This window comes from Pteronotus mesoamericanus, unplaced genomic scaffold (genome assembly GCF_021234165.1).
Source record: "Pteronotus mesoamericanus isolate MK-2021 breed Mesoamerican mustached bat unplaced genomic scaffold, CSHL_Meso_final contig_68, whole genome shotgun sequence".
Classification (NCBI taxonomy): Eukaryota; Metazoa; Chordata; class Mammalia; order Chiroptera; family Mormoopidae; genus Pteronotus; species Pteronotus mesoamericanus.
In genome coordinates this window covers 8129607-8153773 of record NW_026555234.1, presented here as the reverse complement: position 1 = coordinate 8153773, position 24167 = coordinate 8129607, and the positions used below count along the sequence as shown (strand labels likewise).

The window sequence follows — 24167 nt, the reverse complement described above, 5'->3', positions numbered from 1 at the left end:
CTCGTGGCAGCCGTGCAGTAAAAGCTCAGCATGCGTAGGATGCAGGAAGGAACCTGGGTCCCTGAAGGCCCCTGCGGAGCGGAGGTGCCTGTCAGCTGGGGGCACTCAGCGTTGCCTAAACACGAGAGTGAAATAAATGCCTTTGTTTCTACACTTCTGAACGCGGAGGGTCCATGACATCCTCATCCACACACTAGGGAATCTGAAAGGGCCTATTTAGAGATCGTTACATAAGTGAGGTGTTAGGCCTGACTCGCTAAAACATAGGCCTCTGAAAATACTCTTGGGTTCACATTTACTACATATTCTTAGGGGAAAAGATAGATTCCTATGCCCCGTTTACTCAGCGGACATGCTCCCAGTGCCCTAGGCCATCTTGAACCAAACATTAGACTTGTTCCTAAGTGGCAAAGTCCTGTTTGATCGGATACTCTGCCAAACGACTGTGCCCTGCCCCTTGTCTCTCAGGAAAGTTGTGTGCACAGTAACGGAGTACATGAGTGGAGCCTACCAGCACGGGGAAGTGGAAGCAAAAGGAGTTACTACGTATGTCAAAAAGGCAGCAAAAATGTCATCCAGGGGCAGACTGAGGCAATAGTCATATAAGTAACTGCTGAAAATATCTCTAGCTCTGGCTCAGTGTGCCATGTGGCATCATAAGTGTCGGAGACATCTAGGATGGTTTAGATGATGTTTAATTTGATGAAAGGGAAATGTGTACAATTGAGAGGGGAAGTCATTAGAGACATTGGCGTTCTAAGTGATCTGAAAAGTTGGCTAAGCTCAGCAGGGCCCACAAGCATGGCTTTGCTCTTCTGAATCTCAGTCAAAAAAGGTAGTCAACTCATACAGCAAATTAGGTGAAGACGCAAAGTTTTGGCAGTGTGAAGTTGTAGTTGAAGTTGATATTGAAAGTAACAAGAAAAGAAGGGTAGTTATCTGCACAATGTTTTTGCTTTTAACTTACAACTTTTTTTTGGGGGGGGGGGGCAGGTAAGGAAACTAAGGTGTCTTGAAAGAATACTCAGCACCTTCTTAAGATAGTTCCAAAAGTACAGAATGAGTAAGCTCTTGAAGGGTGGATCACCTGCAAAGCGGGTCATTATTTTTGAAACTGCAATTTCCAATAACCATGTCCTCATTTCATTTTAGATATGCCTACGTAAGAGTGTAAATACTAGGGAAAGTCAGAAATAGCTGTAACGTCAGGGTTAACAAGGTAAGTGAAATACAACAACAACAAAAAAGCATCAATATATTCTTGGGCCTGATTTAACAAATACTAATTGTGCAGTCACTGTGCAAAGCACAGAATGAATAAGCTGTGCTCTTTGCTCACGTGTGTCTGTAACCTCGCAGGGGGACTGACCATTAAACTGGGCGATGACAGTCCCGTGGGAAAAGCACTGCTGTAAACACAGGTCCTGGTTGTAGCGGAACATCCGCTTCCCATGGGGTCCACCACGTTCACCGCCAGCACCTTGTTCGGAGCCTTAGCATCTTGAGGTTTCCTGGCGTGTGGAGGCAGCGAGCATTTATGGGATGAATAAACACGGGAGCCACTGTGGAGGATGTGCAGTTGAACTGCCTTTAAAGAATTAAATGGGTAAGAAAGGAAAGGAAGGGCAAGCCAGACACAAACGAGGCGGGAGAGCCCAGCACGGCCGCGGCACCGCATCGCCCCGCACGGGCCATGTCTGCGTGCCAGCTGTCATGCTCGGAACCAGACGGCTTTGCTCTGTTCCAGGGGAAACAGGAGGCGGGGCAGGGGCCTGGCCAAGAATCCTGGGCTTGACCCTGTAGGCAATAGGTAGAGCTTAAGGAGAAATTTTTTTTTCATCCTCACCTGAGGATATGTTGTTTTTATTGATCTTGGAGAGGGGGAAGACTCAACCCATTGCCTCCCATACACACATCAACTGGGGATGGAACCTACAACCTAGGTATGTGACCTGACCAGGAATTGAACCCACAGCCTTTCAGTGTACGAGACAACACTCCGACCAACTGAGCCACCAGGCCGGGGTACTTAAGTGGAATTTTAAGTGGACTGTTGTAGCTACCAAATGAGGGGATAAATGGAAAGAAACTACTTTGTAAACTATAGTGTTACATAATTTGTGCAAGATCACAGAGGCAGCACATACCAGAGCAGAAAGTTAAACCCCTTCCACAACTGGAAAACCTATGTCGCCCGCTCTGTGCTGTGTGCAGCTTGTGGGAAGAGGGAGGGGCCCAGGCAAGGAGACCCCTTTGGGAGGCAACACCACAGTACAAGGACTTCAGGACTTAGGGTAGAGTGACCTTTTATATATCAGACGTCTAGGGTGTTTACCCCTCAGGGAAGTGCAGGGTAGGGCCAGCTGGTGTTGGAGCCAGGACGTGCTCTGTGTGATCCTGCAAACCTCAGTCTGCTCGTCTGTAAATTGAGTGTAACACCCACTGCTCAGGGTTTTGGGAGAAGCAAATAGTGCGTCTGAAACTCAGTTTTCGAATGCTGGGGCTCTGCACAAATCTCAGTCGTGTTGACCATCATCGCCTGACGCCTCATAGCCTAGATTAGTGGTCCTCCAAGTGTGGTCCCTGGACCAGCAGCATCCCACCACGGGGGAACGTGTTAGAATCGCAGAGAGAGTCCTCGCTCCCGCCCAGACCCGCTGAATCAGAAGCTCCGGGAGTGGGGCCCAACCACCTGCCCCTGCGGCCCTCCTGGGGGTTCACATGCATGTTCACGTTCGAGATCCACTGGCCCAGAGCCACCACTCCCTGGGATCTGGGCCTCAGATTATGGTGCCAAAAACAACTCCGTCAGCCTTTCCCAAGGTAAACACGGGAGGGACAAAAATAGAATGTGGGCCGAAGTTCTTTAGCACATGCCTACCGTTAAGTTAAAAATTGGCATTTTGCTGATGTCATTTGCCCAAGGCCGGGCTGCTGGGATAACGCAGAGCAAGGGGTTTCCAGATGTTCTCAAACCTCAGCGCTCTGCCTGCTGTGCCCTCGTGGCCTCCCCTCCCGCAGCTGCGGGACCTTTCAGGCTAGTCAGGCAGAGACCACGGGGCACGTGATGCTGCAAAGCTCTGATCAGCAAACAAAGCCGAGGCCGGGGGGAAGGCCACACAGTCCAGTAAGTGGTGCCATTGAGCTGGGGACAGAGCAAGCAGGGCAGGCAGGCTCCTCCTCTTCGCAGGCTTCTATTCCAGGGGAGACACCAGATAACGCACATGGGATCCGTTGAGAGGTGAGGAGGGTGATGGGTGGTGCCGCAGAGAAAACGGGGTAGCGTCATAGGGGTGTGACGATTTCTGGAACCTGGATGGGCAGGGGAGGCCTCTAAGAGCTAATATGTGGGTAGGAACCTCATTCAGGCAGAGACCGCAAGTCCAGAGCCGCTGGGGTAAGAGTGAGCAGGGTGCATTCTACTAGCCGAGGTTTGATGGCACTGGGGGACTTGGCGTGGGGACAGTCTTACGGCAGCGTGAAAGCAACAAGGGTGGAGAGCAGAGGTCTAGAGTAGATCACTCAAGTCCAGGGGCCAGGGGAGTTAGGACATTGCTTTCTTCTGCTGTGTGAAGGGGGCACAGGGCAGTGGGCATGAAATAAGGGAGGGGCTGCCTTTATGGAATAAACTGGACTTGGGCAGTGTCAGACCTTCCCCTTCACCCTCTCCTCACACTCCCCCCGCCCCCCCGGCAGGCTGACCTCGCCCTGTTGTCTGCTCCAAAGGCAAAGCAGCAGCCCCTGCAGGAAGCTTTCACCCCCACCGGCAGCACAGGACACAGGACAGGACTCCGCCTAGACGTGACCCCTTCCTTGTGCGACATCGCGGAGCAGGCACAATCGGTTTTTGTCTGTTTCTCACTGGATGGTGGGTCGTGGTGATGAGTGGCCGCCAGATCTGCTACCTTCTGTGAAGATTCCCAGAAGCAGGGGGGACCCACTCACGAGCCAAGGCTGGGAGCCAATTTCCAGGAGGGGGAATGAAAGGAAGGAGCCAGAAATCGGGCTCAGCTCCCCACTGTCAGGACCAGGCGGAGAATCGCACCTGGGAAGGAGCTGTTGGCAAGGTGCTGCAAAGCCGTGCGCTTTCAGATCCTCTCCATCTTCAACTGATTCCCCTGAAAATACAATGGATGTAAATGCTCTGGTCACATCTCCTTCAAAGAGCACACGCGTAAAGATGCGATGGGCCCCAGGATGATGGGACCGCCTTGCAGGAGTTCTAATGAGGCGCCCAAACGTTGTCCCACCCAGGCCCAGCCTCTCTCCCAGGGCAAGCCGATTTTTTTTTTTCTTTTTTGAAAACTTAACTTACTAAATTACAGTTGACATACAGTATTACGTTAGTTTCAGGTGTAAAACATAGCGATTAGACATTTCTATACCTTACGAATTGCTCACCCCAGTAAGTCTAGTTCCCACCTGGCACCATACATCATTATTTCAGTGTTATTCGCTGTCTTCCCTGGGTTGTGCTTTTCATCTGTGTGACTGTGTTCTTACCACCGGCAGCTTGTGCTTCAAGCTGCTTTTCTCCTCTACCCCTGATAAGATGTTGTCTGGCTGTGGCTTGAAGCAAGAACTATAGCAGCAGCAGTAGTAGTAATAATAACAATTTTTAGAGCAGTATTTATTAGATGTCCAGCACAAATCATCATCCAAGGCTCTTTTAACTCATTCCTCATTTAATCTGCACGGCATCCCTGCACGTCCCAGATGGGGAAGCCGAGGCTCAGTAGACTCTTTCTCAGCAGCCACCCAGCCAGGGACAGGGCCAGAACGGACGCCCGGCCCCTCCAACGCCAGGGAGGCCGCCCTCACCTCCGCGCCCCGCACGGGCATCAGGGCAGCCCCCGCCAGAGCCCTCAGCAGCGCGCCCGCTGTTTCTCTTCAGTCCCTTCCTGACCAGAGCGCGCACAGCTGACACGCGTCCCGTTCCCTCTGACCTCCTCTCGGTTGACGTTTCCCAAACTCTCGTATGATTCTAATTCTCCGTTGACCGAGCGTTGCTGGGTGCTATTTTTAGAACTTGGATTACGCATGAATTGTTCTGGTTTCACTGCTTATTGTTGAATCACCGGTTTTTTTCCTCCCTAAGGAACCGTGACAGCGTGAGGCGTCACAACATGGATTTCTGCGATCCCTGGCACTTTGGAAATAGTCTCCGTGTGGCTTGCATTCATCCAGCAAGGTGGGCGCAACGGGATCGCATTGCCCGTGTACCAGCAGGCCTTGGTTTCTAGTCCCGTGGGTGCGGTGCCAGGACCAGGGAGGACGGCTCCCCACTGCATTGGGCACAGGCTCGCTAAACACACAGTCCTAAGAGGCCTGCACTGCTGACCCCACGCTAAGGAGGGAGGCGGGGACAGCACACTCTTCCCCCCTCGGGCGAGAGCAAACACCACAAAACAATTTTAAAATGGGTATTATTTTTCATCCTTAGTGAATACATACTAGTTATAGAGAAGTCAGAGACTAATCAGACAAAGGCCGGGGTGGGGAGAGGATCGCCACAGTCTCACCATCTAACTGGATGCCTGTTCCTTCTTTCCAGCTGCTTTTGACAATGTCGATATGCGCACACATACGTTTCTGCGTGAAAATAGATCTTAGCGAGATGCTGCACGATGGTTTGTAACGAGCTTTGTTTCCTTCACGTGGACTAGAATGCCATGTACCATCCGAACATAATTTATTTCGGCGATTCCTTTTTGTTGGGTATTTGTCTGATGATTTCTTGAGGGTAAATCCCTAGAGCTGGAGTTCCTGGGGCCAAAGCACCACATGACTTCTGATGTGGGTGACGAAGCTGCCCTCCAGAGGGACCCAGCGTGTGAGCGCGCCTGGAGCCCCACGCTCTCAGCAGCCCTGGTGGGTGACCGTCCCAGCCCCTGCCCACCTCCCGGGGTTTTAAAAAGCATACCTAGGTATAAGGGCATCATTAAATATTTGTAATATATTTATTAGATATGTTTTCAATTTTAGGGGCATGTGTAGTCATACCTTTTAATTTGTGTGTGTGTGCTGGCTGCGAGCGGAGGGCTGGGAGGAGGAAGCTGGGAAGCCTGCTGATTGGCCCAGACCAGAGTTCCGGCCCCTGTGGGAGAGCCACGCCCAGGAGAGCACTGTCACTCAAACCCAGTGTACACACACGTGTATATATAACTGGGAAGTGAACCTTCACCGGCAATATTTACCTTCACTCTGATTTAGTCCAACATTTTTTGTTTACATGTTTAAATGCTGTTCCTACCACAGTTAAATCGATTGCATAATCCTGTGATGGACCGGCTGCTATCGTTTGAAAAATCACTGGCTTAAAAGAATCAACTGCCTGGAACATATCGGCACTGAACCAAATCAGGGTCTGGTTAGCACCGAAGAAGAGGGAGGTAGATATCAGAAACACCCAAACTGGGACCAGCGTCAGACCTAAAAGGAAGGCCAGGCTGTGGCCAGGTGCAGCCGGGAGAGGAGGCAGGGAAGCAGAACAGTGTCTGGGCGCCCCGCTCCGCTGGCCTGTGCGCAGGGAGTCGGGCTGGGAGAGCGTTCGAGCCCCCCCTAGCGCAGAGGACCCTGACTACCAGGCTGCAGCAGAGACCCTTCACGGAGGGGCTCATCTCGGGCTGCTGTGACAAATTACCAGACACTGGATGGCTTAAACGACAAACATTTATCTCCCAGTCCTGGGACCTGGAAGACCGTGGTCAGGGTGCCAAGGACCCTCTTCCTGGTCTGCTGTCTTCTTGTGTCCTCCTGTGGCAGAGGGCAGAGAGGAGGGAGTAAGCTCTCTCTCCTGTCTCTGCTAAGGGCACCGCAACAGTTAATTTTATGTGTCAACTTCAATGGGCTAATGTGTATTTATTTAAATAAATAACAGTATTTCCGGGTGTTTCTGTGAGGGTGTTTCTGGAAGACACGTTAGCATTTAATTCAATAGAACTAAATAAAGAGATCAAGTCCTCGCCAGTGTGAGCGGGGCATCACCCAATCCACTGCGGGTTCCATGGAACAAAAAGATGAAGGAAGAGTGACCTGTCTCTGTCCTTGAGCTGGGACATCCATCTTCGGCTGCCCTCGGACATCATCGGAGCTCCCAGCTCCTCCAGGGCCTTCGGACTCCAGGCCTTACACTAGCGGCCTCCGCAGGTCTCAGGCCTCTGGGCTCAGACTGAATCATAGCCCTGGGTTTCTGGCTCCCTTGCTTGCAGACAGCGGATCTCGGGACTTCCTGGCCCCCATCACTGCCTGGGTGAATTCCTACAATCCATCTCATGTATCTACATACCTCCCTTTGGTCTGCTTCTCTGGGAACCCTGACAATCCAGGCATGGGTCCCCTTCATGAGGGCCTCACCCTCAGGACCTACTCACCTCCCAAAGGCCCCACCTCCTAGCTGCCCCCTCCCCGCCTTGCACTGCGGGTTCTGATTTAGGGGAGCAGAGACCGTTCCATGGTATGACCACCATCTGACCTGGGAGCTGAACCTGGGCCACAAGGGGGAGATTGCTTCCTGCAACCCTACCTTGAAGATAATCTGATCATAATCGTTGCTCTTTTGACATAAACCAGCACCCCTCCCCTGCCTCCCACAGAGTGCTGACTCCTGGAACAGGCCGCTGCCCTGACCTTGTCAGAAATGTCAAGTGATTCTGGTACCTGGCAACATTTACATACTATCCCCCCACCCTGTACCCTGTTCTTGGCCTTCTGCCAAGAGGTGCGGTCATTCATTCTGTCTTGCGGTTTCCCAAGGTGCACCTCGTATGTAAGTTTCTCTTAATAAACTCTACCAATTACGAGGCGAGAGTGCCCAGCGCTTTGTTTGGTCTCTCCATGCCCTCTGCTTACAGAGGTAGGTTTTCAGTCCAGGGGTCTTCTCTTGGGTCTGTGTGTACTAACAGATTGCAGCACAGAAATTTGGTGGGGCAGGAGGAGCAGACACAAACGTTCGACCCCTAACAGAGAGAGTTGTCCCTGGCAGGAGTCCCCGGCCCCCAGCTCCCCAGCAGCCTTTCTTCCCAGAGATCATTTTTCTTACAACAGGCTGGCTCACCTCGGGGCTGTTCACCAAGCTCAGTGCTGTGTCTTCAGTTGGGCTCGGTTGCGACTAGTTCTCCGCATCTGTTTTCTCCTGTAGGATACCGTTTCCTCACGCCTTTTCAAGTACACAGTCATCACAAATGCTCTACCAAGGCTCTGCTTACCCTCGTCCCCTGGATATGTCCCCCAGTGGCTTTGAACGACTGTCGCGGAGAACATGCGTCCTCTCCGACGGAGCGACGGTGTGCAGAGCACCTGCCGTATCGGACGCGGCCCCTGGCACCCTCTCACGCCCCTCCATCACCGTGGCCCCGGCAGGCTGAGGACACAGCAACTGGATATGAAATGATCCCCATTCTGTCCCGACTGGACACAAAATCTCCCCCAAAAAGGGGCCTTTGCTCCGCCGTCTTGGTGCCCAGAGATAAAGCATCTTTATTTTTACCGGTGGTCCTTTCCCATTCCATTGAAGGAGTGTTTCACTAAGTCTTCCTGATGTTTTAGTGCAAGTCCTGGCTCCTGTCCCTTTGGAGTGTCAGCTTCCCTGTCATGAAGGTGATGGTCCATCAGCGATGATGGGCAGGAAAGGGGCCCCATTCCCATGATGCTTTGGGTCTATTTTTGTAAGGAAGAGATGATCTAATAGGGTACAATAGGTGCCGCAAAAGTGGGAACTCCCTGAACTTAAAGGGAATCTCAATGTATTGTCTTCCCTTGACTCATTCATAAAGGCAACAAACCAAGCAGGAAGGAGACTCCCCCGCAAATCACTGCAGTGCCTGTGAGCGGTAGCCTCTGAGACTCACTGCGGTATTTACTGCAATGGTGCTGGACTCTGTGTCTGTTTCTATATGCTACCTCGAGTCCTTAGGACACGGCGGTCCAGAAAGAATCCGGGAACCCAGAAACACAATCCCCGTTGTCTGGCAAAGCTGGGCTCCCCTGGGCTGATAGCTGAGGGAAATAAGTGGTCATCGTGTGATGATAATAAAATCTTGTGTTTTGGTTGGACCTGATGTTTTCTGGACTGTATCCTCATCAGTTACCCACTGGAGGAAATCTGGTTAATTACTCTCATTTATCAAAGTAGGAAAACAAGGCCTGGAAAGGTGCGCGGGCCAGCCCCACGCCGCTGGCGAGTGCCAGAGGCCAGTCTCACACAAACACGGGTCTCTAGTCCTCAACTGGGACTTTGTCCCACCGTGTCCCCTGGGGAGAGCACCCTACTGCCATGCAAATTAAATTCCTATGATTTCCTAATTAAAACAGCATTAATGAGCTCTGTCATCTTAACAGAGATGGCCGCTCTTGACGTGGTGTTTTCTCCACTTTGCAGAAGTCCTTTTCCTTTCAACTGTTAAATTAGGTCACACAGTAGCCCCCCAAGCAAGCTGCTGACCCAGTTTGAAAACTGGAGCTGAGCCTCCGTGCAGAAGTCAGGTCCTCAGAGTGGACTAGCATCGTCTCCCTCTGTACTGGGCAGCTCAGCCTCGGTTCACGGGGGCCAGCTCCCAGCCCTGGGGTCTCATCCCTGAGTTTTCCCTCTCTGCTGTTTGGATGAAATGACACTAAGCTTTTATTTTTAACTAGCGATCTACGAGTCACCAAGAGCCTGTATACCTTATCTTATTGGCCCTTGAGAGGGGCCCTGGGAGGTTCTAACACATACTACTAGTCTGTGTTTACAGGGTGCTTCTCACCACATCTGGGCTCTGCTCAGGTGCTGTAGGCGCTTCCGATCCTTCATTCTGCACATACATTTGTGAGCCAGGTACTGTTACTGTCTATTTTTACAGGTTAGACGTCGAGACTTAGGGAGATGTGGCTAAGCTCAAAGAGACACACAGTAAGTGGCAGAGGCAGGATTCAAACCAGACAGTTGGTTCAGACTGTCCTGAGAACCACTATGCCGCCTCTGCACTCCACCTGCAGCCCTGGGGCGGGTTTGCCGGTGGGACCATGGTCCCGTCCACAGAGCAGACGGGGCCAGCAGAGCGCTAAATGGTCTTAGGATCATCCTCTCCCCTGGGCGCCTCCACGCAGACTGGACATCGGCTGGCCCAGCAGGGGAGCCGAGGGGTGCAGAGAAAGGAACCCACTCCTGCTGACGGTCAGCTTCACGCCCGGGAGAAGCCTGGGTACTTGCCACCCACTGTCTTAGTCCCCCCAGCAAGGAGGACAGTCTCATCTCAGGTCCTTCGTTGAGGAGCCTGGTGCAAGGGAGGCTACGGGAACACACAGCAGAGGGTGGGGCTGAGAGCTGAACCCTTTTGCAGACGTGGAAGGCCCTGGCTGTGAGCCCACGGCCAAGCGGCGCCCTCGCCCTGTCCAGGGTCAGAGAACAATTTCCCTGGTGGGTGCCAATGAGGAAGGAGCCTGCTGCTGGCTGGCATGACATGTGGTGTAAACCAGGCACCGGCAGGAGTCAGGGGCTCCTCGGTCAAACACTGAACTGCGCCAGGGCTTCCGATTCTCATGGACCAGGGCCCCAGACACCTCACAGACGGAATGTGCTTTACTTAGGGCAGATCCCACGTGGTTGTGTCCAAGAGGAACATCCACTGATGTTGACCGTGGTGCTTCCTTGTGGGTGAGGAGGGGGCGATCCAGCCAGCTCTCTCCCCCGGGGAGACGAGGAGATGCAGAACCTGCGGTGAGGGCCTCCAGCAGAGCTGGACAACCACACGCACACAGGGTCGGACATCTTCTGCATCCGGGAAAGACCAGGGCTCTGGGGGGACCCCCTCCCTCCAGAAACAGTGGGGTTCAGGGAGCCAAGGTTCCTCTCGGCGGCCCAGGGCCACCGCTCCCCCAGCCCCAGTGTGGTTCTCAGGAAGGCTAGGTGCTGCCGTCTCATTGCCGGGCGTGGGGGGCAGAGAGACCCCAGGATCCCCCTCCCAGCCTTGCATAAGAGCTGAGCCATCTGGCTTAAGGAGGGCTGGAGGGACGGGGACCTCTGGTTTCCCCGATTCTCCCCTCCCCGCTTGCCGTGGGGTAAGAAGGTGAACCCCCAAAGATCCGACTGTGAGGGGTCCAGGCACTGGCTACATTCTTTAGACTCTAGCAGCTTTGTAACTCCTCTGCAGAGCTCTGGTCCCCCAGCGACTTGAAGGGTTGCTGAAGGAGATGGACAGGGGTAGAAGGTCAAAGGGGACGAGGGTGTTTAGGTGTGGGCCAGGGGACACGGGGAGTCCTGGGCGCAGCGGGGTTCAGGGGGCAGATTGCCCTTTCTCCCTACTTTCACCAGCTTGACCTGGGGCAGGTCCCTGGGGGCTGCTCCTGGGGATCCCCAATCCTGGACACCTTGTCATCTCCCCACAACCCAGCCATTCAGCACACCTGGCCCAGCGAAGTTCGGAGTCTGTCCTGAGGGCAGGTGCCTAGGCGCCTGGATTGTGAAATATTTTACATGTCACTCTTGGCACTGAAGAAAATTTCATCTGATAAAAAGTTCCTCTTGCTTTAAAAAAAATTGGAAACTATTCTGCTCCACAAGCCCCATCTTTCTGTGGCTGAGGGTCTGAACCGGGGCACAAGGCTTTTCAGTTGAGGCCATTAAAAGGTGTTTTAAATATAAGAAAATTTTACATCCGAATAGAATTCCTGGTTTTTAACTTGCTCTAGTCCCATCTCCAACTCTCCTCAAGCCCAGCGGGAGCCTTGAAAAAGAAGCCCACCTTCCCAGTATTGGACGAGCAGAGGGAGCTGAAATGCTTTCAAAATGTCATTTCCTCCCAAATGGTCATTCTTGGACCCACCTAGTAGTTCTTGGAAGACCCTCTCAAAAGGCTTGTCTTTACTCAAACTCCCTCACACAGCATAAACGTCTCTCCCACCAAGACGGCTGTAATAAAAATAAATAAATAAATAAATAAATAAATAAATAAATAAATAAATAAAACGTGAAAATAAGAAGTGTTAGCAGGCATGTGAAGAAGTTGGAACCTCCACCCATCGCTGGTGGGAATGAAAAATGGCACAGACTCTGCGGAAAACGATTCGGCCGTTCCCCAAACGCTGAGCAGAGCCATCACACAGTGCAACCACAAGTCCTAGACTCAGGTGCACCGCCCGAAGTCTGGGTGTGGCCTCTGCTGTTTACTAGTTGTTTAGCTTCAGGCAAGACATTCAGTACCACTAAGCCTCCATTACTTTATCTGTAAAATGGGATTTGTTAAGGGACCTGCTTCCTCCATTTCTCTGTGCGTTCATGAATACAGATGACATTTGTAGAGCACTTGAGTCCGTTACTGGCCCTTACTAAGCACACAACAAATATTCACTGTTTCATTTCATTAAGAATTTTTTCAAAGAACATGTGATGTTTCTCACAATGTTCTTTGCACTGTAGACGTTCAGAAGGAGTCATCCAAGGTTGTCCTTCGGTGGTAATTTGGAGTGTTTGGGGCTAAAGGCTACCAGCTGAGATCCTGCAGGCTCAAGAGAAACTTTTGCGTCCCTGCCCCTTACCTACCTAGAAGAATTTAAATTAGGGGCCTTGCCCATAATAAGACATCATTGGAGATAATCTTTTGACCTATGTATAAGGCAGGGCAGACAACTAGTTCCTGAACGTCTCTGCTCTTCTTCTTGCCCTGAGACAGCCCTTCCTCCCTGCTGAAGCCCCAGCGCATCCAACCGCGTCCCTAGCCCAGAAAGTCGTGTACAGGGCCCGGCAGAAGGAAGGCCTGCTTGAGTGTGGCTGGTAGGGTGAAAATATGGGTGTAATAATTTATAGGTTTAATTTGAGCATTTTACCTGAAATGTCATATGGTGCATTTGAGTGTGACATTGTTATGTTACAGGATTTCATGCTTATGATTTTGTAATAAAAGATTTTGTAATTAAAAAAAAGAGTATTATTTGTGCTAGACCACCCGCCACCCCACCCCATATATCTCATCTTCCTTTTTTGTCCCTGCATCTTGCATGTATGTAGGGTGTCTGGCTCTCTCATGTACGTGGGGTTCCCTTATGTACCTATGTAATGAAATTTGGTTATTTTCTCTTGTTTATCTGGCTCATGTGGACTGAATTTGAAAATTCATGTGGACTGAATTTTTCAGACCAGTCGGTGGAGAAAAGTTTCTTCTTTCCCCACAGCACTAAGTTAAGATGATGCCTAGAAATGCGGGGCATTTAAATATAGTTTATCTGCATAGAAATCCATTATGATTTTATTGACATAGAAAAATGTTTACAACATATTGCTAAGTGAAGGAAAACAGGCTAAAACACTGGAACATGAAACTATTTATATAAAAAGTCTTTACAAAGATTCCAAGCACATGTGTCAAGCTGTTGAGTGATCATGCGTGTGTGATCAGACTGTAAGTGCTTTTTTTCCCCTTTATGTGATTTTTAAAAAAATAAGCCTTCACTTTTAAGAACAGTTTTAGGTTCACATCAAAGCTGAGCGGAAAGTACAAAGAGTTCCCATGTGCTCCCTGCCGCCCTGCCCCCCACCCACAGCCTCCTCCCACTCTATCAGCACCCTCCCCACCCCCGCAAAGGGGCACATTTGCTACAATCCACGATCCAACACTGATGCATCGTTAGCACCCAAAGTCCATAGGCTACATGAGGGTTCACTCTTGGTGCTGTCCCTCCTACGGGCTCGGACAAATACATGGTGATAGTTATCCACCCTTAAAATATACAGACTAGTCTCACAGCCCTGAAAACCCTCCGTGCTCTGTCCACTCATCCTCCTCCCGACCCCCATCACCTCTGCATCCACGGATCTTTTTACTGTCTTCCTAACTTGGCCTTTTCCAGAGTGTTAATTAGCTGGAATCATATAGTAGGTAGCCATTTCAAACTGGCTTTTTTCACTTAGCTGTATCCATTTCAGATTGTCCATGTCTTTTCATCGGCATTTCTTTTTACTGATGAACAATATTCATTGTCTGGATGGACCACAGTTCGTTCACTCATTCACCTGCTGAAGGGCATCTTCTTTCCATGTTGTGGTCATTATAAATCAAGCTGCTAAAATACCCATGTGTTGGCTTTTGTGTGGATATAAGCTTTCATGTTTTTTTTTTTAAAACGCAGCTTTATTAAGATAAAATTTACATACCATACAATTCACCCATTTAAAGTGTGCAATTCAATGATTTTTCAGGTTAGTTAGTTGTGCAGCCAATGCCACAATCAATTGTAGCACATTTTTGTAACCTCAGAAGAAACTTTACTCCAATTAGTAGTTACTTTCCATCCTATCCACCCCAGCCTCAGGCAGCATCTAATGTACTTCTGTAGATTTGCCTGTTCTGGACATTTCATGTAAATGGAACCACACAGCATGTGGTCTCCTGTGACTTCTTCCACCCAGTATATTTTCAAGGTTCCTCTGTGCAGTAGCACACATCAATACTTCTTTTTCTTTTTATTGCGGAATAATCATTGCATGGCTATACCACATTTTCTTTATCTCTTTATCAGTTAGTGGATGTTGGGTTGCTTCCACGTTTTGGCTGTTACAATTAATGCTGCTGCGAACATTCACGTACAAGCTCTTGTGTGAACATACGTTTTCATCTCTTGGGGGTATAGCCCTGAAGAGTGGAAATGCTGAGTCACAGGTCAACCTTCTGAGGCACTCCCAGGCTGTTTGCAAAGGCGCTGCCCCAGGCGCCAGCGGTGTGTAAGGGTCCCAGTCTCTCCCCGTTCTCACCAAAACCTTCTATTATCTGTCTACTTTATGACAGCCGTCTGAGGGGGTGTCACCCTGTCCTTACGCAGTGTACACCTCTCTGTTTCCCAATGAGTGTGTGTCACTTCTGTATGAGGGACATGGTACTCCAACCAGAGAAGTCAAACACCCCTCTGGTCAGCATTGCTGTGAGCCGAAGTGCAGAGAAATGCACTTCATCGAGGAAATTGGGTAAAGCACCGTCGTCAGCCTGAGGAACCCTGTGATGTGCCGCCCCTGCTGTCCTCTGAGACCCCGGTCCCACCACAGTTCCACCTGTCTGTCTCCCCAACCCCAGAAATGCACGCGAGGGCCCGCCCTCCCTGGGTTTGCCTCCTAACCACTCTGGTTAGGGTCTCACGTCGCTCTTCTCCGTGCCTGGTGGGCAGCAGGAAACTTCGCACAGACGGACGATCTCTTGGATATTTCAGGAAGATGCTGGAAGCCACGTTGGAGCGTTACCGGGTCCTCTTAAGGGGAACATGAGCCTCAGCACCACCCAAGCCCTCAGGGAAAGATGAGGTTCGGCACCACTCCCTTATCGCGAAGACGCTGGGGTTCGGTTTAACTGGGTGCACCTAACTTTGCCAGACTGCTCTCGCGTGCTCCGAACCCGGTTCCTGGGGGCACTGTCCTATCGGCTCTGAACTCCAGGTGGCTCAGAGAGAGCCACATGTCGGGGGCTTCTTTCCTTTTCAAGTGCAACCTAACGATATGATCATTGTGTAGCCCGTTAGAGTTCAAAGCAGTAATTAGACTGGCAGCAGTCACCCCAATCTGAGAACTTAACACCTTGCCCTCCGCTAGCAGTCGACCTGCTAGCAGTTGACCTACGTAATCTTCACCCTGCTACTCGCAGTGGCTTCCCATTTCCTGGCCTTCCAGAACACCGCAGGCGCCGTTTCTCACCCTGTTGGTCAGTTCTGTGGTGGTAAGGAGATCGCGCCTGTATTAACCATGTCTTTTATTTTGTGTTTTTGATGCCTTGACATCTTGGGGCCTTGCTGACCCCAGAGGGACTGCCCGTCCCAGAGTTGGCTAATTCTAGCAAATGGTTGGCCCATCAGTGTGTCTTTCCGATGCAAACCGACCAATCCAGAGCCTGTACCGTCAGCCCCCTGGTCTCCAGGCTCTCACACCCAGTGGGATGGTGTCCGGCCAGGCAGCAGACAGCCAGGGACAGCCCCTGTGTCCCAGAGCTCACCCCAAGCCCGCTTACCCTGCAGGAAGTCCCTTCCTGTGGAAAACACCACACAGGCTCTTTGTCCGCTGTTCCTGCTTGCTTCCTCTGCCTCCTGACTGACCTGGGCCCCGTGTGGCCCTGCCTAGTGTCCTGCCCCTAGTGTTCCTAGGGATCTGTGAGGACCTGTCATGAACGTTCATGACAGCCACATCCATGCTGGTAGGCCTCTCCATCCCTGATCAAACAAATCCCAGCTACTCTTCAAGCACGTCCGGGAATCAGGTCTAGAGCGCCCCACCCCCCAAAACACACATACAACATCCATCAGATAATTTTGTAAGCACCTAATTTCTGGCACTAGCTCTCTTTTGGCCTAGAAACCACTAGAGGGTTTTGTTTCCTGCAGTTCACCCTGGCAGGAGGCCACTTTCCCCAGCCTGGCTCGGACAAGAGACCCCCAGCCGCTGCCTCCAGCACCTGAGCCCTCAATGCCCGCTCAGCCTCTTGGCTCCCGGGCCTGTGGCCGCTGCGTCACAGGCCCCCCGGGCTCAAAAGTTGGCCTCTGTCTGAAAGCGTTTCCCCAAACACAGAATGTCGCCGGGGCCATTAGGTGACCTTTTTTGGCCAGCCTCCAGGCAAAGCTGCTGCCTGAAAAGTGTTTTGAAATTCCTTGACGTCTGGATCATTTCCCCGCAGCGGCCTGGGCCCCAGGTTAGGTTTCAGTGCCTGCAGAAGAGGAACGCAAGGCTTCGCGAAGCTGAACTGAGCTTTCTTCCCATTTCGGGGGCAAGCCCGAGGGATGGCAGGATCTTGTTCTGGTCATTTCCAGAATGGTAAAAAGCTCCAGCCCAATCTCAGCTCACACTTTCTTGTTCCTTCCCCCGCCCCCCTTCTCACATCTCATTCAAAGCAGTGGCCCTTCCCCGCTGTCCGGGGGGACAGTGTGGCTTGTCCGTAAGCTCAACTTCTTCCTCCCCGCTCCCTGACGGGCTCCGCTGCGTCTGGCTCCTCCACAGTGGGGAAGGGGCAGCAGGGGCGGGGGAGAGAAGCTTTGATGGCAAGGACGTCCTGTCGGACTCCTGTTGGAACACCGGGCCCCTGGTGCGGGCTGGGCTGTGTGGTGGCTGCTGGCAGGCCGGCCCTTCCGTGAATTTCCTAGGGCGGCCATAACAAAGCACCACAAGACAGGGGACTAAAATCAACAGACATTTATCCTTTCACAGTCCTGGAAGCTGGAAGCCCAGAATCAAGGTTTCCGTAGAGCCACGTCCCTCCCTCCGGAGGCCCTAGGAGTGAGTCCCTCCTGGCGTCTCCCAGCTCCCGGTGGCCCCAGGCAGTCAGTCCCTGGCTTGCAGCGGGACCCCTCCCATCTCTGTGTCTCTGCGCCTGTCTTCACGCGGCCTTTTTCTGGGTCTGTGTCGGCATCTCCCTCTTCTTCTAAGGACAGCAGTCACAGTACAGAAGACTCCCGCACGACCTCACCTTAACCAACTGCATTAAGCACACTCCCACGGCCCTTACGGTCACATTTACAGGGACTGGGGGTTAGAACTTCAGCATATTTTTTCTGAAGACAGGATTTACGCATAAGAACCTTCTCTCCCCTCTCTTCTATGGGGGACTTTTGTGGTTCTTCAGAGATACCCCCCACCCGCACCCCCACGCTTGCCACCCTGAGACCTCCTGGTGTAGGACAGCACACTCTGTCTGATCTCTCTCAGCTCCTTCTCACCTCTTCACCTCCTGCCCGAGGGCTGACTCTGGAGGTCTCCTTGTCTGGCAAGCAGCCTCTTGGGTAGGATATTTCCTTGGCTGCCCTTGGCCCAGGCAGCCTCAGGGGATGCAAGCGGGTCCCTTTGGTGCCCTCACCCCTCCTTGTCACTCACAGCTCCAGGAAAGGCGGTGCCACTTGCCCGTGGCCTCCCCAGTTTAGGAATGAGTTCAAGCCCCCATTCAGTGTGGTCACCACTCTGTCCTGGTCCTGCGGTGGCCCCGGCCTGCGCCCCCGCAGCTCGAGAGACACGCATTGCTGAGTCAGACACCAGACTGTCCCGCCGGCCCTCGCCCCTCTCCCAGGGTTCCTCCGCCTGCCCCCTCCCTTCACTTGCGTTGAGGAGTTTCCTCTTCTCTTTCCCCTCAGAAGAGGAGGAACACCGTAACATTCTCTACATCTGCCAGTCTTCTTGGAAGGATAGTGTTACCGAATAATGGACCCATTGTCGGGGGAGCCCCAGATGCTGTTACCAAACAACGGCTCCCCTTCCCTGGGGACCCTCTGCTCTAGGTCCTTTGCCTGTCACCCTTAAAAATTATGGCTCTCAATGGTAGGATTTGGTGAAAAGGAAAGGAACTATGTATTCCAAAGTTATAGAAGTTTTGAATAATAGCTAAATGTCGCTGTTAAAAATCTCAAAATCCCTTTAAAACACCCACCAGCACACAGTCCTGCCTTCCCCCCTTTGCCCAGTCAGGGATACCGTCCTTCAGAAGAAAGAGAACAGAAGCCCGGGGCTCGGCTCGGCAGGCCTCGCGCAGTTCCCAGCACCATCCGCGGAGTTGCCGCGACCTCCAGTTCTCAATCCAAAACCCCGTGGCTCCTTCTCATGGCCCACGAGCAAGAGTCCTTTCTCCCCTTTCCTTCCCGCAGGGTCTTCACATTGTTTCCCTGAGTCTGTGCCCTGTTGTCTCTCACTCAGACCTTGTCTCCCCTTCCCAGTTACATCCTGCTTCCTAAGGCGCGTGGTCAATAAGCCTCCAGCCTGGCTGCCGTGCCTGGGGTTTAAACCCCTGCGCCAGTCCCATCTACCTCCCCCCGGCCCCGCCGCCTCCCCATCTTGCTGTAACTGGGGAAGCTGCTTCCCAGTTCCCTCTTGGGTTAAAGTTACGCAAACCTTCCTGGTTAGCCTTGTTGATATGCAAAATAATCATCTTTGCCTGTGAGATATGATGCTCTCCTCCTGTTATTGACATGCAGAATGACTCTCAATGGCCCTGCTCCCTGTCTCCCATCCCCCATGGCAGCCTGCGGGGTAGGGGGGCGGGGTGAGAATATTCTATATTTTTCTTGGACACCCCAATTTCTGGACCTCTTTACAAATCCCCTTTGGGGGGGCCTGGCTGTGCTCTGTTACAATAGCCTTCCCTGCTCCGTCTCCTCTCAATCGGATGAGTGGTGAACTGTGATCACAGGTTCTCGCAGACTGGAGCATTACTGTGGGGCTACCTACCACCTCCTTTCAGAACGTGGGAGAACCCATTGGCTTCGGTTTGGGGGATTCAGACGATCTCACCGGACAAGACAAGTCGCACTTAGCGTCCTGGAAGACTAATGCCGTACCCGGCTCCTAGTGAGCACTCAGTAAACAGCAGTCTTGAAAGTCCAAATTTCAGTGCTCCCAACGCTTGACCGCTCCTTTTCAGGCTACAGGAGCAGCCACAAGCCTTCGGGGAGCACTGTGCTCCTCCAAAGCGCGCTCTGTCAGACACAAGCACCAAGTCTCTGCTCTCTCTGAGGTACTGCGCGGCTGCCTCCCGGGGCCCTGAACTTGGAGAGAGAGGGATCGGGGCAGTTGCGAGCGACATGCACAACTATGATCCCCTCTGCAATTGTGTCCTCCAAGAGAGCTTCTCTGACTACTTAGTCCTCATAAGCACGCCCCTGCCCAGACACTGTCTGCCCCTCTGCCCTTCCTAAGTGTGCTGCAGAGCAGTTCTCGCTACCAGAAGTTATAACCGGTAGTAAGTTACAGCGTGTTTGTTTACCTCTCTCTTCATGCAGCTGGGCCTTGTCTACGTGTTTCCTGCGACACCCAGGGTTGAGAGCTGAGCCCGGCATGTGGTAGGTGTCATGGGTTGAATGGTGGCCCCTAAAAGACATGTCCACTGGAACTTGTACATGACCTTATTTGGGGGAAAGGTCTTTGCAGATATAGTTAAGGATCTTGCAATGAGATCACCCTGATCAGGGTGAGCCCTACAAACCATGATAAGTATCCTCACAAGAGAAGAGAAGGGAGGAGACACAAACAAGAAGCCCACGTGAAGACAGGCAGTTTGGAGTGATGCAGCCACAAGCCAAGGAATGCCTGGAGCCAGGGAAGCTGGAAGAGGTAGGGGAGAGATCCCCCCGAGACCCTTGGGAGGGAGCACAGCCCTGTCAGCTCCTTGAATCTGGCCTTTTTGCCTGTGGAACTGTACAAGAATAAAGTTCTCTTATTTTAAGCTACCAAGTTTGTGGTAATTTAGCATATCCCTGGGAAACTAATACAATAGACATTCAGTAACTGTTTGCTAAGTGGGTGAGTGAGTGAATAAATGAATGATGAATGAATGAATGCATCATCCACTGCAGCAAAGTTCAGCTCCTCTCTGTGGGATTCTGGAGAGCCCGCTGCATCTAGAGGTCACCCCTAACGAAGGAGTAGGTGTCAGGACCACTGAGTATAGTCTCAGCTTTGCTGCTGAGTGTCAGTGTCTGCCGCTGGCCTCAGCCTCCCAGTGGGAAGAGGTGGTCTCCAAGGCCCCCCGGGGTCTCCAGGCTTTAACAAGGGCACTACCAAGACCAAGATGATTCTCCGAGCAGCTCTCTCCAGGCAGCCCTGCACGCTGCATCTCGGAAGCCGCTGCTGGCAGGGGCCCCAGGACTTCCTCTGGAGGAGGGCACAGGCGGCGTGCCCAGCAGTGGCAGCTGCTGTGTGCCCGCGTCTGCCCACCCTTGGGGCCTTGTGGTTACCTTAGCAATCGCCTCTCTCCTGGGCTCCATGCAGCAGATGGGCCCAGATGGTGCAGGGCTGGGCAAACTGTCCCCTGGCTGGAAGACAAAGCTTGTGCATCTCCAAGGACATTATCTCTAGGTCCGGGTGGGGGACAATGGCTTAGGGACATCACCTAGTGCAAAAGGTTTGTTTTCCATTGAGTGGATGCAAGGAAGCTGCATGGTATTGTCCTAGGAAGTCTGGCTGGTTTCCCCAGCATAGAGAGGGGAGACTATTGGGGGAAACTAGTAAAGGTCTACAGAAATGCAGCCACCGGCTCTGCCCCTGTATTCTCCTGAGAACGCTGTTGGATGGCCAAGTCTTGGTCAATTTCAGCAGGCTTACATGGGTTTTGAAAAATTTCGGAGCCCCAAATGTTCAGCTGACCTCAATCTTCTGACCGTTTCAGCAGCTGATTCTTCTTGGGCAGCAGCTGCCCGTGGAGTGATGATTGCTCTGGGGTGGAGCCAAAGGTCACTGGGGACGTCCAAGGACATGTGAGCAACAGCATGACCTGTGTGATCTTAGGGAAGTTCCTCGAGCTCTCTGCCTCCGCGGACTCATTTGGGAGCCTGGGCCCATGGTGTCCGCTGCGCCTACCCCTGGAGGCATCCAGGCAGTGGGGCTATTTGCAAAGACTTCCTAAGAAAGGGCCTGGGGCCCCGGAGAAATGGATGGAGAAACTGGAGGAGGAGGCTTGGTGTGCAGTAAAGAATTTGACCAAAGGAAGGTGTGGTCTTTGCCTCTGCTCCTAGCAATGTTCTGCTTAACGGGAGATGCTTTTTCACCTGGGGTGGTTTAAGGCCCTGCCAGAGAGTCTACCCTAACAGTGTGATCTACGGCGGGAGCCTCGGGCCACACAGCACGAGCTCACCCTCCAGAGGGGTGGATACTAAAGTCAGACGTGTGCTACTTGGAACTCCTCAGGACCCTTCCCTTGGCCCCTCTTCTTGCTGCCGACTATAATCTGTGAGCTTTGGCTGTAACAACCCACAACTGCGAGCATGACTGGCTCTGTGAGTCCACCCAATGAGTTATTGAACCTAAAGATGATCTGGGGGCCCCGCTGAGCTGACCTTGGAAGACTGGACAACATAAAGGAGGGCTGGGGGCAGAGAGTACACGGGCAGGACCCAAGGAACGGTGGGACTGGCCACCACCCTGGTGCCCCCTCCCCGGACATTCTCACTGCTGCTCCTTCTGCGCCCTCCCCTCTGCCCCGGCTCTTGTTTCTTCCACTGACACAGGGAAGTGTCCCTAAGGATCCCGCGTCTTTGCTGCACATACTCCAGCCTTGAAATCCTGGTAGAGGGCATCTGAATGGCTGGGCCTGGAGCCCAGGCTTGCTCCCCGGTTCCCTAGGGGCAGAAAGAGGGTTTTCATGGGGGAAAGGACCATGCCTCCCCTCTGGATGGATACAACGGGACACACCTGCATTCCCCAAAGAGGAGGGGGTGTTCTGATGCAGAGCGTACCAAAAAAAACTACCCATTTCAAATGAGTTGAGCGGTCAGATCATCTCAAAAACTTTGCTGTGAAACTACAGAACAGAAGGAAACTGCTTAGACGTAGACCGGCTTCACGGACCTGTGACCTGTGCAGCGGCAATGGACCCCACCCTTGTTTTAATGTCCTGCTGTCACCACCTTGAAATTCTTAATAATTTTTGAACAAGGGACCCACATTTGGTTTTGTACTAGGCTTTCTAAATTATGTAGCCTGTCCCATCTGGAAAATGTCAAGCATCATACAAATGCAGGGCTGGTTATAACTTTTGTTTTACTAGCAAATGATCCAATCCATCAGTTATTTTCGTAGCTGCCTCTTATTGTTTCAGTATTTATTTTGACTTAGAATGAAGGTACCACCTGTCTCACTTGTAAGAATCCCCCAGAACAGCACCCTCTGTGGTGGCCAAAGGCTTTCTGAACCGCGCGTCCACTCGTCTGCTCCGCTGCCCTCAGTCATGCTTGACTTTGAGCTCTCGGAGCCTCCACATCATCTGTCCTCCCCACCCTGGACCCCGCCATCCTGCCCTGCCCGGTCTGCGCCTTCCTCGGGCTGCTGCTTCGTTATCTCTTCCGCTGGCTCCGTCTGCTCTGCTTCCTCTCTGCCCTTCAACCCTGGATGTGCCCTGGCTGAGTCCCGCTCGCGTCTCCTCCCCAAGCACACCAGTCTTCTCTCAGGACTCCCAGCAGAACCTGTGCGCAGCGGCTCCCGAGGCAGCTGCTCTGACTGGCGTCACCACAGCGGGACTGGGCCTGAAGTCATTCGCTCAGGCCGCCTCCCCCTCTCGCTCTCCTGATCCTGCCCATGTGACCATCAGCCTTCTGGCTTAGCTGGTCTCAGCCTTCCTGCCTACCTATTGTTATCGCGTCCATCAGTGTCCTCATTCCTGTAGTTATTTTCCACAGGGTTGGGGGCGGTATCAGAGACCCTCGGCAGGCGGGTGGGGAGGAGAGCTACGGAAGTTCGCGAAAGCTCCCTAGAGCTTCTTCTCAGAGCCCCAAAGAGGACACTGACTCTCTGCAATTCCAGTCCCCAAACTTCCAGCTTAGAACCACTGCCCAGGATAGGTGGCCATCTGTGTATTAGTTATAATATTTATCCAGCTGCTATAACCACGTTCGAAAGAACAGTCAAGAGAGAAGTTTCTGTATCTCTGACAATACAGTCCGCCTGGACGCAAACCAGGCCGAGGGCAGCCACCCCATGATTGCCAAGGACCGCAGCTCCTTCTCTCATTGGCCCACTCCTGGGTGTGTGGCTTCCATCCCATAGATCAACGTGTCTTCTGTACTCCAGCAATTATTTCTACCTCCCAGACCACAGGAGGGGGAGAAGGAAGAAGGGCATGTCCCTTAGAAGTTGGGCACAACGTTCTGTTCCCTTCCTATCAGCCCGATATCTGAACTGCAGGAGAGAGTCTTTATTCCACTCTCAAGATAGGACCACAGCTAAAGATGGGATGCTCTATTTCTAAGGAGCTGGTGTTAGTGGACAAATGGCATCCCTATCACAGTCATACAAACAATAGTCTCGTGCGGACTTCCAAGGTTTGTGGCAAGGCAGTGACCCTCGTGTTTCTTCCCTTGTCCCCACTCCTGGCCTCCAATTCAGATGTCACTTATTGAAGCTCCAACAGCCTTCTTGGATCAGGTGTATATCAGGATGGGAAAGGAAAGAGCTAGAAAGAACCTAAGCCACAAGAGCCATCGAGTCCATATTCTACCTGAGCAGTCCCCGCCAGACTCCACCACAATAGGGACAGAGCCATCTGTCTTTGTTAAGCTGCCGTCAATGTTTGGTGGAAGGCTAATCCTAAGGCTGAAGTGACACAGATGTGAAATGAGTCCCAGGCCTTGCAGGCAAACTCTGTGACTTTTCTGTCTTTTCACGAACCAAGAGATGGATGAGTTCACACAGCCACCAGAAGTGCTGGGGACACTGCAAGAGGGTTTGAAAGAAAAGGTGGGATTTTGGCAAAAAC

At 52.2% G+C, this 24167-nt stretch overlaps 1 long non-coding RNA gene across 1 annotated transcript; it reads left to right on the top strand.

Moving 5' to 3' along the window:
* Positions 1 to 3086: 3086 nt before the first annotated feature.
* On the top strand, positions 3087 to 6716 carry LOC129077691 (uncharacterized). The gene is made up of 3 exons (XR_008529886.1): positions 3087 to 3241; positions 5099 to 5191; positions 5555 to 6716. It is a non-coding gene; the product is annotated as an uncharacterized LOC129077691 (long non-coding RNA).
* Positions 6717 to 24167: the final 17451 nt, after the last annotated feature.